Source organism: Chamaea fasciata, unplaced genomic scaffold (genome assembly GCF_029207755.1).
Source record: "Chamaea fasciata isolate MVZ Bird 193981 ecotype frontalis unplaced genomic scaffold, bChaFas1.0.hap1 SCAF_7, whole genome shotgun sequence".
NCBI classification, from domain to species: domain Eukaryota; kingdom Metazoa; phylum Chordata; class Aves; order Passeriformes; family Sylviidae; genus Chamaea; species Chamaea fasciata.
Window position 1 is genome coordinate 32446823 of NW_027094092.1, and position 13715 is coordinate 32460537.

General features: G+C 38.3%; 1 protein-coding gene across 4 annotated transcripts in view; it reads left to right on the top strand.

Moving 5' to 3' along the window:
- The window catches only part of MEIS2 (Meis homeobox 2), a 171973-nt gene that overhangs the window by 18162 nt on the left and 140096 nt on the right, over nt 1-13715 (top strand). The gene's annotated exons all lie outside the window — the stretch shown is intronic.

Here is a 13715-nt window from a genome sequence, read left to right on the forward strand (position 1 = left end):
TGTCATTCTGTTATGATAGTGTTTTACACGTGCTCATTTAGAAGAATAAGTGACTCCAGAAGGTGTATGATTCAAGGCTCCAGTGCTAAACATTGGGTAAAGATGGCCTGCTGTCACTCTTGGATCTTGACTCAAAAGTTGATTTTTTCTTTTTTTTCCCCCTTTTTTTTGTTATTTTTTAGTCTAGAGTTTTAGGTGGACTCCATTCTTGTTTTGCTTTATAAACATGGTAAGCTTCTGCCCAGTGACTCTATAAGGTCTTATGATATGGTCTCACCACAAGATGTTTCTCCTACATTTTTTGCCTTTCCCCCATATGCCCAGAAGAGCCAATTGACATGGCTGACATCCAACTAGCCTAGCAGGATCCCAAAGCTGGAGAAGGGAGAAGCCTTCAGGGCTAGAGTTGCTTTGACTAGTCTCATGCTGCAGACTGCTTCCCTCCATGATACTTGCCATGCTCAAAGAGCAGAACAGATATGTAATTTCATGTATCTCACATGGCGTGTTGCTTGGCACAGAGCTAGTTCCCCTCATCTGCCTGATGATCTTGTGTTGTACCTCTTGCGATTCTAGGAACTTGCAAAGTTTGTTTCTGGTAGAGTGCTTTGGTTTTGTCTCCTATTTGTAAGAATTGTTTATACATTTGTAATCTTACTGCTGATAGAAAGTAGCCATGGCAAAGGGTGTGATCCAACTCCAAAATGAGTCACAAAGATTTTTTTGCTATGGGATTAAACTGGAGCTGTACAAGACCCAGCATGAACTGTTACAGATTCAACAGCTAATGATAGGGAGAGGTTGACTGCTAAACAGCATATTGGTGTTATGTCTATTGGCTGGCCATAGGCTTTACTGGGGATCAAATGTTTACGTGGTATATTGTAGCTAAAGTGCTTGGTGTACCTTATGATTTGCCTGCTTAAAAATGATTTTTTTGGTTGGTCTGCCATCTTCATTCCACCCCTAGCGAGGAAGTTTCCTCACACCTGTATCACCACTCTGCCCCAGGAACCCCTTAGAAATTAGAGAAGTTCCTTCATTGAGCCATGCTCGATATAAAGAAATCCCTTGTATGCATATCCAGGGATCTTGCACTTCATGGTCTCTGATCCCTTGTCATGTAACTCTGTGTGCTTGGGAAATACTGCTAAGCATTAGAAAAAGCAGTTGATGATTACTGCACCAACTTTCCTTTAGAAACAGGTTTCTGCCAATATATATGATTTCAACACACCTGTTATTCATTTCTGCAGAAGAGGAACAACCTCTGAGGGGCCAAATCAGTCACTAGTGCTGTCCAGTCTAGCAGGGTAAAACATTGCTAGTATGTTTTCCTTTGTTCTCATCTGGGCCTTCTAAAGGGAAACCAACATCCAGTGGCAAATCACCGTTCCATTCAGCTGCTGGCAGCTGAAAGATTATTCTACAGCACCAGCAGAATTCCCATTGGAGATGACTCTGGATTGCTCTTGCCCTCTCAGTCCTGGGAAAGAGTAAAGAGAGTGAGGTCTGTCTTGAGTTTTCCTTAGGCTTTCTTGAGTGGGGGGAAAATTTACCATATAATTCCTGAGCTGGCAGTGAGCTGGTCCCAGACAATGCCAAGAAGGTTAGGTGCCCTCTTCAGCTGTTCCAGTGTGGTTACTTACTTGGGTCAACTTGGTTTCCCCACAGTTTTGCCAAGAGCTTCCACAAATGCTGTTTCAGGTATTCCACTTGCCCCAAAGGACTTCTTGGAAATGGGAGCTCATTAGAGAGTCTTGGGTTACATTAGCAACTTACAGTCTTCTCCACTAATGCCTGGTGGCAGCAGAGATTGATTCATCCTACAGTCAGTCTCTTCTGGCTTTTGAGAGCACTCTTTTCAGGTGTCTCTGCTTTTGCCTTGAGTGTATGATGTGCATCCTGTGATTTCTTTTTTGTTTTTTATTATTATTTCCTTTAATTCTAATTTTATTTTATTTTGGGGAGGGAGGAGATGGAAAAGATTTGGGTGAGTTTGATAACTGTTTTTTGTAGACTTTCTCTGCATGAAGTAGATCTATTTATTACCTGGAAGAGTCCATCCATAATTCTTAGAGTTTGAACCAAATAAAAAATGTGTAGGCATTTTGTCACTTTATGGAGGACAGTTTCTCCACTACAGTGCATGGCTGCCCTTTGGCATCAAAAGGGTTAATCTAATCTGTGTTTGGTATTATTAGAAACATGCTGGCATTGGAAGAGTTAAGTAAAGGGCCTTCAGGCAGTAAATGTTGAAAGATTATCCTAATTTTATTAGTAGTGAGTGTCTGTGTTGTTCTTAGCATGTCACCTCACTTGTTCAACAGAAAACTAAGCTATACAACATATTGATCATCTGGCACACCAAAGTAGTAGTGATCTGTAATCCACCAAGCATTTATTGACTTTATCCCGGTTCAGATCCACAAATGCAAATCAGTGCTGTATAATACTATTTTAAAGATTAGTAATTATGTAGAAGGTCTGATCAACTTTCCCCTTGCCTTGGAAAGAGTTAAATGTATCCAATAATAAAAATAAAACGCTCTAAACATCTTAAAAGGAGAAAAAGGAGAAGCTGATTTAATGGTCTAATGAGGCCATCTTCCAGAGACTTGTTTTGTGTAGGGCTTGCTTTGACCTTTCGCTTTGCTCAGGAGCCCAACGCTTCATTTTTCACATTCTTGCAATTACGTTAACGCTTCAAGCATTTCTGACTCCAAGTCAGCTAGCAACACCAGGCATAACTCAACACTGTGAGTTTTTCTCCTCTCTGTAGATTCATTAACAGGTCACCGGGGTCCCAACTGAAATTTAAAACTGACTGGTTCTGTTGGGTTAGCTGAGTTATAGCAAGGGAGATGGCAGGAAAGGGGGTGAGAGAAGAGGGGGGGAAGGAGAAGACCCTGGGGTTTTTGCCAAGGAATATATGTGTAAAATCTCTAAGTGGAAGATTAAAAGGTGTGTGTAGCTTTATCATCCACCCTTTCCTTTGGAGAGGAAAAAACACATCTGAAAGTCTTCTGGGGTATTGTGTTTTCTTTATTCTTTGCGAAACAAAGTGAAAACAGCCACTGCCTTTACATAAAAGGCTAAATGACTTCTAGAATTTGGCATCAGTTTGTACCACAGTGATGCATATGATGCTCCCAGACTTTAAATCCTGTTTAATTTCTTTGTGGGATATTGCAAATAACAAAAATGGCAGATTATGCATGAAAAATGAGAAATAAATCTTTTTAAGGTTTAAAAACATGTGGTCCACAGGAAAGCACCAGAGAATAATTTCAGTTTCATATTTTATGATACCAGGGTCTGTCGTGGTCATCGTTCACTCACTCAAAGGGCCTGATCCATCCAAGTCAGATGGAGGCTGTCCTCCTTCATGGCCTTTCAGGAAGTTCAGCATCTTTTTAAGATTAGACCTGGGGTAACAAACTTGATCATAAGTAAGAAGCCAGAGATTAGAAAATTCTGATAAGTTATAGAGCAGTAAAAATATAAATGAGTATCACATCTACTTTGCTTTACACGTGTGAGTGAGTAGTTGTGTGGCTTTTTAGGCTTGATTTTTTTTTTTTTAATGTAACTACTTGTGCTGAATGATCTGCCCCTTTATAAATAATATCTCAGGCTACTCTCTAGGGCAAATATCAAAGTAGTTTAGAAGCACTTCTGTGCCAGCTTGATGTCTGTCCGTGATAGCTTTCTTTGGCAAAGACTCCATAATCTGGTTCAGGACAAAGTCAACCAAGATATTAACTGAAATGAAGCATCCGTCACAGGTTAACTCCCTGGACTGATGCTTGTTGGAAAAAATTAATTAGTATTATTTCTTATTCAGTATATACTATCCTGTAATAACGACAGTATGCAAATCAAATTTGTTTACAAGACTAGGTTATAAAGCCCAAAGGTCTGTTTTAACATTAGAAACTCTACTGGCACTACACTAAGCTTAGAACCAAACTCCAGTAGTTAGAAAAAGGAGAGGGATATGTTGATGTTCGCAACAATTAAAAAATAACATATTCATGCAGAATCTTTGGAAACTAATCCAAAAGCTAATGCTGCACCTTCTTTTTCCTAGTTCTGTAAGCATGGTAAGCCTGCTGAAGCTAGTATGCATATTCATCATAAAGATTCAGAACACATTTTTGTTCCTTTGTATTTTTATCTATAAAGCGATATGGTATGGTTTTGTTGGAAGAGAGCTGCCTTCTGTAAGGAAGGAAATTCCTGATAGAAGGGCTGAAACATCCAGACTGAAAAATCAAACTTGCTAATAAATAATGCTTCACTGGAGATGCATTATTTCAGAAGGCACAGCTCTCATAAAGGTGAACTGTATGAAGTATGAAAAACTCTTAAAGAACAATGACTTTTTTCAACTGAGGAAGATACAGGAAGCGAGTAGCCCTTATTAATTCATCTTTTCCTTTCAAGTTTGAGGGGCCTGTCCTTGTGTTGATATGTATGAGTAATTCCCATTAATGGTGATGGGAGTTACGCATGTGCACTGACAGAAGAATAGACCCCTTAGTGTTCAAAGCACATGAAATTTACATTTTTTCCCATTGCTGTAATTGAGATGTTGACAAATTGGAGAATATTGATGAGCCTTTGTTTTAAGTATTTCTTGCCAAGTTTGCTTTATTTTTTCATGGTTTGAACAATGGTGTGGGTTCAGCAGCAATGAGTAATAAGGGTAGAGTAAAGATAACTTTGATTTCAATATTTTGATGTGCCAATAAGAAATAAATTCTTACGCAAATGGAATATGTTGTTTTAATCATTAGCTATGCATGAAAGAAAAATTGATGTTGACATCTTTGCTGTAAAATCGTTGTAATGGGGCCTTCCTTACAATTCATTTTTGTAAAATTCATTTTGCAGCAATTGAACAATCCCTGCACTGTGAATAGGCAGAATTCCCAGAAATACTGAGACAGTTGGCCCAGTAACTGCTGAGCTCACACTGCACACCACATGCACATTAACCATGATCATGCCAGAACCAGCTTAGCTAAATATAGTCAAATTTTGATATCCTCCCATCCTTTCTTTTATTTCTGTCTATTGTGTGAAAAAATAAATGTTTGCTGACTCCAGCAATTAAACAACAACTGCAAGAAGATGTTTGTCCCTGCCCACTGTTCAATAAGTAGCATTAAAATTTCATCATAGTGAATTTTCATTTCACTGTACAGTTTTCTAATAATCAGGCTGGTAGCAACTGCAGATTCCTCACCTTTTATTTACTTATAGCTTAGAATGTGTATGTGTGGTGTTTAAAATATTATACTTGTATTCAAGTTACGCACCTCACTCTTATCTTTTAATCCATGGAGGTTTGTATATTTAGATGTGGATAAAAATCTACATACACATTTTCTTCTATATTTGTAGTGTTTTCCTGGGGTTTCAAATGCAGCCTAGTAAAACTCTGTCAATGGAATGTTTTCATAGTGGCAGTAATCTCTTTAAAATAACCCTAAATACAATATGACAGATGCCATCTGGAATAATCTTTTGCTAGTTGCTTTCAACTTTTATTTTTTCCTACAGCTAAGTTCATCTATAACTGGTCACTTACTGTTACAATAAACGTAGTGAACTCTTCCTCCACTTTCATGTGTGAATGTTCAGAGAAAAAAACTACATGATTTTACTTAAGAGATTGTTACTGTGGAGAGGTTTGTCTCTGATTTCATGTTTCTGGGTATTTTTAAATATATATATTTGTGTATGAGTGCAGATATATATTTATTTATGTATTTGTATTTCAAAATACAAAGGTAGGATTCCCCCTTAGGCCATTCCTTCTATCTCAGATGCTATTCAGCCTAACCCAATTTGCCTCCAAATACTGGATAACATTCCATTCACTAAATTATAATTGTATATTTGCCACAATATTAATGGCTTCAAAATGCAACACATTCAAATATACAGTATTAAGTGCTTAAATATCTTCCTGTGTTGTTACAGACTAATTTCTTCCTATATAGACCAATTTATTTGAAAGATCTAGTGTTGGAATCTCTGGATTTTTTTAACTTAGTTGTGTAAAGGGATGTCTCCTGATGCCTGTTAGAGTTTAATTTAGAGTAGTAATTAAACTTGAATACTGCCTCATAAACAAAAGATAAACAATAAACCAGCCACGTTCCCTGCTGTTTCATAGCTTTCTTTCCCAGATGTTTTAGCCTGATAATTTTTACATAGTGAACTACCTAACATGGAGTGCTGTGGACAGAGGTCAAAGCCTAGTTCTTTGTAATGGTTTTATAAAAACTTTTCATTAATGAAATACTACAGGGTTTCCTTTGTGTAGCAGATAAAATTGTCAGATACCAAAGGACACTCATTAATTGACTTCTTAATTCTCTCCCTCTTGTTTATTAAGACAGCTCTTATTTAAAAAAACAAACAAACAACAAAAAACAACCCATAAGCTTTATTTTAACTGTTGATGACCAAGAAATGTTTCTATTTCTTAATGTGGGGGTGCCTGAACAGTACATTGGAATACTCTGTGTCATCCTTAGAAAATAAAAATGCCCTTGCAGGAGCTGCTCTCTCCATGTTGATCCTAAGCAACGACGGAAATGTTCACAGTGGAAGGCTTTTAATTTTTCAAACTGCTCCTCAGGCTGCCGAAGGTTGTGTGTCCATCTCTGGACCGCTCTTCTGTCAGCCATGATCTTTCTAATTGCCAGGTACTGGTAGGCCGTTCAGCTGCAGGAACCATGTTATTTTCACTGGGTGGGGTAATTACTGAAAGCTGAGAATAGCTGCACTAAAGACACAGGGATACTTTCATGATCCCATTAGCATAAGAGAGGGTAAATTATTCATGCCAAGTGAGGATTCTATGGGGAAAAGTATAGTTAATGCACATAGTTTTTAAATGTATCCCTTTCTGCTCTGAGACTAAATTCTTGTTGGATTCAGTTCTCAGACATTTACGGGAAAGCTCTAGTGGCATGTTAGACGCAGTTCATCTCTCTCTGTTTGCAGCGCTCTCAATAGAGACCATCTGGCACACATCCAAAAGGTGATTAAACAAAATGATCAGCTCTTGTTGCTGTGTTACATGTCCAATACTCTGGATTAAAAAACATGACCCACAACAGTCAGCTAACAAAAAAATTTTTTTTTCCTCTTTCTCGTTCCTCTGTAAGAATTCAGATGGTCCACAAATGTCTATGCCATCTTTGTGTCCTTATGGCCCATAATCATGAACAGGTTGTGCAAATGGCTCTTTCTGTAACACGGTCTGTTCCAGCAGCACAGAAACATTTCGTATTAATTGGGTCAGTCTAATGTTCATAATGACATGGGGAAAAATCACCCAAATGTGTTCTTATAGTAAACACTTAAAATGTGCCTTTCTCCGATTAGAAAGTGGAATTTGACATCAGGTTCGTGTAGCTGATTTATTTTTTAGGATGGACGAAAATCGAAGCATGACACTGTCATCTGCTTAAAATAGTTTAAAGCCCCTTCTAACCAAATTTAAAAAAAAAAAAAGGCAAGGGTAGGGGGGAGGGGTGAGCTGTGGTTTAACACCACAATCAGGGAATGAATTTACAGTGCTATTCAGAAGAGTACTCCCTTATCATAAACAAGCTGATAATCACACTGAATCTAACTCCCAATTAGCTCTTTCTTTGCTCACAGAGATCAGCGTACATTTCCTCCTTAAGCCATGATATGTTGCTGTTGAGTCAGACAGAGCGTTTGTATACCTTATGTCATATTCAGAATTAATGCAATAAATTTACCCGAAAACCTATCTAATCAGCAAGGTAATTTTTCAAACCAATCCCTTCAATGCCTGAGTTAAGGTAAAAATGCCAAGACTGTGAAGAGGGGACATATGTATCTTATCTTTTTGGGGTTGCATCAAATGCCAAGTACTAGCATAAATTCAACAGAAACCAGACATTGTTGGAAAGTAATTAAAGAAATATTGAAATTAAACCTACCATATGAGTGAAATATTTGTAGGCCCATTTTGTTGCATGCATAACAATTTGCATGGAATTGAACAGTGTTTCTTTCTCTTGTACATCTAGAGTTGTACTTTGTTAAACATGACAGGGATCACCTCTGTAACTTCAGCCATAGGATTGGAGGGATCTGTTTAGTGCTGATGGTGTTTAAAGTCCAAAATCAGTAGGTTTACTTAGAGGAGATATTTATTTAAGAAAAAAAAGAAAAAAGAGAGAGAGAGAGAAAGAACTTAAAACCTTCAAATCTATGCCAAGAAAAATAAAATTCCACTTTTAAAAGTTTAAAAGAACCACTGTCTGTTTCCCTTACTGTGCAAGGTTGTTGTGGTTTAGCCCCAGCTGGCAGCTCACCCCCACACAGTCACTTGCCCATTCCCCCTGCCACTGAGATGGGGGAGAGAATCTGAAGGGTAAAAGTGAAAAAACTCATGAGTTGAGATAAAGACAATGTAATAGGTAAAGCAAAACAAGGAATTCATTGAATACTTCCCCTCGGCAGACAGGTATTCAGCCATTTCAAGGGAAGTAGCGCTCCATCATGCATAAGAGTGACTTGGGGCAACAGTTAAATGACTCTGGGCATCTGCCCCTTCTCTTTTCCACAGCTCTATATGCTCAGCAATACACCATGTGGTGTGGGGATATCCTTTTGGTGAGCTGGGGTCACCTGTCACAGGTGTGTGTCCTCCCAAGTTCTTGTGCAATCCAGCCTCTTTGCTGGTGATACTGTGCAACTGCTGCTCAGCAGCAAAGAAAGCCCGCCCCTGTGTTATCAACACTGTTTCCAGTACAAAACAAAAACATGGCCCCATAATAGCCACTGTGGAGAGAATCAGGTCCCCCCCTAGCAGAACCAGAAGGAAGGTGAAAGCCATGGGTGAGAGGTATCTACCCAGAGTGCTTGGGGCGGGAGGGCAGGCTCACCCAGCTCAGGCCAGCCTGGCGAATGAAAGGGACCCCGGTAGCCTTGTGGGGCTTAAGGTTATTACAGGGCAACTCATGCTCTCTTATCATGCTGATTTTCGATTGATTTTTTTGCTGTACAGTACTTGTTGAAGGCCCTCTAGAGCATCAAACACTGCATTATGGCACCACACATTGTACTATGCTGGCCTTTTGGCTTAATGCCTTGCCTTTTTGCCTGAGAAGAGGAGTGCTAACCACTCGATGATTCTTACACCTTCTGAGCTGCTTTTATATCTATATAGCAGGGGAAGTAGGACAGGTGAAGAAGATTTGACAGCTGTGTTTATCTGACTCTTAACGCGATTTGACGCTTTTGTTTACAGTTCTGAATTTTCAAACCATTCTGATTTTGCATTATTGTAAAATGTTGTTTTCCATTTATAAAATCATGTCTCATTTAAGTAACTGATTGCAGGGTATGAATGAACCTAAATCTGGTGTTTAAAAATGCTTTCTTAGTATAATTTCTAGTAACAGGTACTACAGGTTGTTAAAGCTGGAGCTGAAGTTGCAGGAAGATTTATGTAGGCTAAAGTGAGTAATTTCTCCTATTTTCTACCTTCATATTCACTTAAGTTATTGTATAATTCATATAGGTTTTTCATTCACTAAAAAATCAGACCATCCACATGTTAGTCTTGATAAGCTGAAGATTTTTAGAATCAGATGAGTGTTAATAAGTTTAGGATATCATCTTCAAGTAATTGATTGCTGTTTTAACCAGTGGTTTCTACTGGTTTGTGAAAGTCTTTGTGCATGAAGTAAATGTAAAAGAGTATTTAAAAATGTTTACAAGAATAACAATGTGCACCTGAAAACACATGTAGAGATTTGGACTTGCAACTTTCTGGAGTCATGTGAGGTGTAAAAAAAGCAATGGAGTCATAAAGGTAAAATAATACAGGGGAACAGTGACGGCCACATTAATTATCCCACTACCTGCCGGCATTATCCGAATAACAAATATGGTCATTGGGAAGACATCTGTTATTTTGGTGGGCTCCCCAGTAGCTTCTCAGCTTTTCATGAGGTAAAGGTCTGTCTATCTACTCAGGAGCAACTAACTGCAGAACTGAGTCTGAGGGAACCTTGTGTAAGTTATGTGCCTTCTCTGACATGTGTTCTTCCCCATCTGTGCAATGGGCACTAGACTTCTGTGAACTGTATAAAATGGTCATCTGTTGTTGTGCACTGCTCTGATACTCCAGGAAGGAATGTTCATGTAGAAAATTCAAGTGTGTTCTTCTCTTGGCCTTCTTGAATTTCATAAAATAACCTCTGGATATACTGCATTTCTAAATTTTTCTATTATTTAAAAACACTTCCTCTTTTTTCCACAAAGATGAAAACATGTGAAGGAAATTGCCTTGATCTTTTAACTTTGTATTATGACTTTGCTTTTAGTGAACAAGGCTTATGAAGTAGTAAAAAAGGATGGCATGGATCACATCACCACTTCTTTTGTAATGTTTCCATAAAGATGAAAAGTCTAAAGTGGTGTTTCCAATGTTTGAAAAATCATTGTATCACTATATATGGGTTTTCCTTGTTTAGTGGTTTTGTTTCCCCCTGAACAAGCATAGCAATTGCAGACCAAGAAAAACTTGGATTCTGTGTTCTTATTTAGCTCCGAGGGACTCAAGGGTAATGTTGGTTTTAAACAAGATTATAAAACGCACTGTTGTTTTTTTTCTTCTTCTTTAGGAATTCCTTAGTACTCTAGAGCTGTAGAACAGGTTGTGGTGCTTAGTGACCTTGCACATCAATAGCTCTGTCTTTTAAACATGGAGATTGATTTTTCTCATCCTGGCATGAGAAGATGTAGTATACCCCCTGCTTTGTTGCCTGTGAGTTTCCAGCAGCTGCAAAGGGAGCAGTGGCTAAGAATAAAAGCTTAGGGCATCGGAGATGGCAGCAGTATCATGAATAGTCTGCTTCCTATTTAGGTGCTTTTTGTTAATTATGAAATACATCTTATCTGTTTGGGGGGGAATTGATAACCTTTTTGTGTTACTGCTTTACAGTTGTTTATTAGTGTCTTTAGACTTAAGCACACCAATCTAGATTTAGTAGCTTGGCTTTCTACAGAACCTAAGAATAATATTTTAAATTGCACCAACTAGGTGTCTGGATCACAGTTACAGTACTCACGAAAGATCTGTCTTTTGTTCATGAATCGTTGGAGGACTGTCCGGAGAAGGTTTGAAGGAAGGCAGTGTGAGTCAGTTACAAGCAGTTCTTCCTTCTCAGGGGAGAGAATAAAAAAAGGCACTATTCCCATAAGATCTTGATCCTTCTCGCATGGAATCTGTAGCAAGTGCAGGGGTGCTACTGCTTTCGGATTTGCAAAGTTTGGGTCAAATGCATCCAGATGAATGAAAGCAGAGCATGATTCTCCTATTTTAAAAAACAAATACACACAGAAAAAAACCCTGTTAGTTTTTTTATAATTTCCGTAGGAACTACTGTGATTAAGACAGCCATAAAGTTCTAGGACTTCCTGATATATTTTGGAATGAAATTTCATCATACCCTACATTCAAGAGGACAAATGTTAATAAGCACTGGGTCTTTTACATTTGCACGACAAAGTTTTGAATCATTTTTTTCCTCTGGTAGTTTTTATATGCTAAATTGAGCTTCAGAGAAAAATTAATTTGTGCTTTCAGTTCAGTTAATTTTTTGAAATGCCAGCAGTTTTGAAAATTTCTCTGTTGGAGAGATTAAAGCTTTGCAGTAAACTCAAAGGAATTTGACTGCTTTTGTTTGATTGTACGCAATATATTAATTTAGGTAGGTGTGGAGTTGGACAAAGTAAATGATTCTTTGTTTTCTACTGATACATTTGGGTGGTTTATAAGTGACTGCCCCATAGCCTGTCTCTTTTTAGGTTATTTGTGAAGCTGATTTTACCCTGGCATAAGGAGCTAACGCAGGGAAATTGTCTGGTGGAGGAGTTGGCACAATGGCCCTGGTGACCCTATTCCTACCTACAGCCGGGGCAGTGAGCCCAGGAAAGAGCAAGACAAAGTGGTTTCCCCCTGCTTCACTGACTTCCCAGCTGCTCTGAGGCTGAAGTCCATTGCTAACTCCAGATGCTCAAACTTGCACCGAGTGCTGTCCTAAACTGCTGGCCTCATAACTCATGGAATGAGCTCAAATTATTTTATGGATGGTTACCTTTGTACACCCTTGGCACTATGCATTCCTCATGCACAGGCTAGGATTGGGGTCTTCTATTTTCTTGTGTAAACAAAGCATTTGCTATAACTGACAAGGATTGGTGGAGCAGCCATGAAAGCGAAACAGGGGAATTCAGCAAATTCTCCATTAATATGTGATTAGTACCATGAAATTTTTTGACAACCCTGTCATTTAATTCTTAAATAAGTAAAGAGTGCACTTTTCCCTATAATCTTGCGTTATGCCCACCAGCTTACTATGATGACACTTGTTTAAACAATTACATATGTTTAAATTTTCCTTGGGCCTCTCCACGTACAGCTGCAAGTTGGTCATATCTTGACTAAAGACAACCCTCTTTCACAGGGAGTTCAGCAGAAGGAATATGGCAAGTGCACATATAATTTTATTGTAGGACTTGGTGCTAAGGTTTTAAATAATTTACGAGCGTAAAATTGGGAAACTCACATGGACTCCCTCTCTAATTTTACACTCCTGCCTAAAGAGGATGGAACATCGCACAAATAGCACAAATCAAAATTTTTCGGATTGAAGCATCCTTCCTAATTCCTCGCATCTCAGATTTACCACTTACTGATGGTTCTCCGTTTTGTGGGACTCCTGACCCTGTACATCTGTTAAAGGGGATAGTTTGGAATGAGCACAGCCTCCTACTCAGAAGGACCACAGTGTTCTCTTAGCTCCTACTAGATGCTTGAACAAGCAGAGGGCTTAAGTGAAATCCTTTAGCTGAGCCAAAATCTGTTCTTGTTTAGGGACTAATCCAAAGCCTGTTAAATCAACAGAAAGAGACTTTGGTTGACTTCAGTGAGCTTTAGATCAGACCCCTCCTTCCTAATACATCTGAAATCAATGGAGGTACATTGGGCTTCTGCCAGTTAAAAAAAAAAAAAGAAGAAAAAAAAAGAGAGAGAGAGAGAGAGGGATTGTCCTTGTGGTTTATTTGTACAGTACCTAACATATTGAGGTCCTGGTGCTTAAAGAGTATCCCAAGTGCTTCATTGAGACAACAATAATTTTGACTTGATTATATTGCTTGATGTTCATGGACTTCTATTCAGCTGTGTACATAATTCCCTTGTTTAAAACAGTGATGTATGCTGTGCATCCACCTCATGCCCAAACATTATTTTTCTTTGCTAATGTTTTATATAAAGAAAATTATTGCAAGAAGTAGAAAAGGAGGATGTCAGTTTTTATAGCAGGATTCTTTTTTCTTGTTTTTCTGTGCTCTCAGACTGTTAATAAAGCTGTTTTGAATGAAAAACACTCAGGCCATAGAACATGTAAAACCCAATGAGTGTAACTGTCAGCTCTCTGCCTTGAGAAAATTATTAGAGCCGCATGTGTTCTCTACAGCCAAGGGCTGTCACCTTTATATTATTTCTTCATTAATGACTATTATTTTTATTTCTCAGTACTAAGACAAAGTCCAAACTATAATCTGAGACTTTAAAAAGATTTTAATGTAATAATTAACATCATGGAGATGGCAAATATTTTTTAGGCAAGAAATTTTTT